General features: G+C 35.4%; 1 long non-coding RNA gene across 1 annotated transcript; it reads right to left on the bottom strand.

Annotated features, from left to right (window-relative positions):
• Window positions 1-321: 321 nt before the first annotated feature.
• LOC131238536 (uncharacterized) lies at window positions 322-1,971 on the bottom strand. The gene is made up of 3 exons (XR_009167900.1): window positions 1,526-1,971; window positions 1,208-1,354; window positions 322-937 (listed from the first exon to the last, which is right to left on the bottom strand). It is a non-coding gene; the product is annotated as an uncharacterized LOC131238536 (long non-coding RNA).
• Window positions 1,972-2,998: the final 1,027 nt, after the last annotated feature.

The following is a 2,998-nucleotide window of genomic DNA, read 5'->3' as shown; positions in this document are numbered from 1 at the left end:
AAATGAAGCAGATTGTTTGAATCAGTTCTAGATGGAAAAAGGCAAAATAAATAAATTGTAGTTGTTTCCTGACTCTCAGCTGTTGTTTTGTGTTCAATGGTTGTTTCTCTCCTAAAATAATCTCCTCACATGACATTACTTTTGTGGCTTCATCATATCCGTTGTCAACACCAACAACAAATTGAAACTAGGCATAGCCACAAACAAAATGCATACCTGAAGCTATATATAGATTATCATAAACCTAAAGTAAGACCTATACCAAGTTGATCCTAGATTTTCAAATACAAATCGCGTAAATATCTTGGTGTATTTAGAAAAAAGTGTGCATCTAAGGAATTCCAGAAGAATATCTAGAAAAGAGGCAATGGGTAATTGGTTCAGAATTTTCTCATGAAACTTCAAGGCTGAGATGAAATCAAGAAACAGAACAGGAACCTTAGAAGCAGCCCTCTAACCCAGAGACTCACAACGGACTAATTTCCCAATATCACTGAAGATTCATGGTTTTACCTTTCAAACATATTCTCTCCTTTTTTCTTTAAGGGGTGAATGACGCCTTCAGCATGACAAAGCACACAGTTAGTTAAGAAGGCTGGACCACAAATTTGCAAGCCAGCCACTGGCCAAATGTATTAAATTTACAAATTTTAGACATTTTAACTAATTTGTTAACAAAGGTAATTTCAAATTCAGTATTTAATATTCAAACTTCAATAACAATTACCAAACAAGTGTTCAAGACTTCATATTCAAATTTCAAATTCAGCCTTCAAACTTCATATTTAGCTAACTAGGCCGCTGGATAGGAGTGGATTAGGTGAGACCCCGAACTCACCCAAGATGATGCAGCTCACACCGTGGGGCCCACCTTGATGAATATATTTTATATCCAAGCTATCTCATTCAGGCGCTTCTCTACTCTCATGGTGCGGACCTATACAAAAGCATCACAACCAGTTAGAATTAAAAGGATCCATTCAAGACATGGCCTACCAATCAGACCATTCAACTGATTTCCCATTTCATCTTGCATGGAACTATTTAAAATCTGTAAACTTCGCTGTCATGATCTAATGCTGAATTCTTGACATAAGGTGTTAGTCTAGAGGATTGAATAATGCAATAGAGATCAGGGGATTTTCATTTGATATAGAACTAATGTTATTAGTCATGAGAAAATAGGCATTGGTATTCAACTGGTTACCTAGTTTTCAACTGCAAATCTTGTTGGAGACTTTCTATCTTCTCATTTGCGTGAAAAGGTTGGATAGTTTTTCAATTCCCATGGCATTGCTACCACCAAATGCAGAGAAACCACCACTCCCTTGCAGGTTGCCAAAGGCCCCAAAGACTGAAATAAAGGAAATAAGTTGCTTTTGGAAGTTGAAAAGCAAAAGAAGTAACTTACTTTTTCTTAAGAAAAACTTATGTAAGTTTAATAACCAAACTAAATAAGAAGTAACTTCTTGACTTGTATAAGTTAGAAGGACTGTGAATGAAGTTAGAAGGTGCGGAGTTCAACCTGGTGTATGAAAGGGTACATTGAGTTTGTACAGATAGGGCACTTAAGAAGCTCATTCACACCAGTAGTGGAAGATACACCTCCTTTAATGCTAGGAGCAATAGTAGGCTTAGTTAGCTAGAATTTTTCCAATTCATCACTTGCAATGGATAACTCATGATCTGCAACTAGAGATTCAAGGACTTCCTTGCAAATGCTTCTCCCAGTCCCAGGAGCCATGCTGACTAATTCACAATCTCAGTTTCACACAACCCAGACAAACAATGGCCAATGCTATGTTATAACATTCCAACTCCTTCCTGCAGCTGCACCTATCCGATGCATGAACCTAAGAAAATCTTTGCCCTCACATAAAATAAAATACATGATTAATGCCAATCCATTCACTGCTGTAGTGGCAAGAACCGTTGCAGTTGCTATGCCTTGTGCCACTTGGCTAGGATACGCACAGTTTCACGATCTTGTTTGTCAAGCACCTAAGGAAAAATAAAATAAAAAGCATATTTGAGTCCTCTATGATGCACTAATCACAATTACTGGACTATAATTTTCTTACCAACCAAATGATGTAGTTGCAGCAAAAACAATAGCAAGCCTATTGAACTGAAACCATAACATTATTTTTACAAAACCATCCAAAATATAGAAAATTGAATAGTGAGAGACAAATTCATCCATTTAGAATCCACATTGCTGGCAAAATAAATGTTGTATGCATATGAGCCAATGGATGAACTTGGAAAGGAAACTCATGATTGAAGACAAATAAGTAGAAATCCGAAAGGAAGCAGAAATTAATGATGTTTTGCATTTATAGGAAGGTAAAACAAAGCATTATCATAGCTCCAGATGCTGAAAATTGACATCATGAGAGTATTTTTTGTAAAGGAGTGATAAGATTAAAAAAGAATACAGATTATAGCTTATATGCGTGTTTTCTTACAAGAAGAGGAAGCAAAGGTGAAAAACATGGAAATTATTCTTGAATCAGATCAATAGTGATAAAGCTTGTGAAAATGAATGGCGAAAACACCAAGTTCTTTGATCCATTTTAGAAATATATAAATCATTCCACAAAACAAGAAATAATGTCATGAGTAGAAACACAACATGAAGTAAATGCAAACATATTATATTTATTTGTTGATAGATAGTCTCTAGCAAATCACATCCTTATAAGAATACTCAGCTTTTGATATCACTGTTCTCTCACATAAACTTGTATAAATTTAGCTCAGGCACCCTTCTCATGCCAAAATGGAAATCAATAATCACCATGACCTAAACTTAAATAAAAAGAAACCAGAGACATACATCACTGCCATACAATTCCAATCCAATCCCGATTCATGAATTAAAGGAAATTATTCAAATTTCACACTTTCATTAGGAATAACTCACTGAAAAACCCACACACACTAAGGTTTACAGGATTCCACATTTAAAACATAAACAATAATAACCGGGAACAGA

This window comes from Magnolia sinica, chromosome 3 (assembly GCF_029962835.1).
Source record: "Magnolia sinica isolate HGM2019 chromosome 3, MsV1, whole genome shotgun sequence".
In the NCBI taxonomy this organism is placed as follows: Eukaryota; Viridiplantae; Streptophyta; class Magnoliopsida; order Magnoliales; family Magnoliaceae; genus Magnolia; species Magnolia sinica.
Note: the sequence above shows the minus strand (reverse complement) of the source record. Positions and strands in the feature narration are given on the sequence as shown.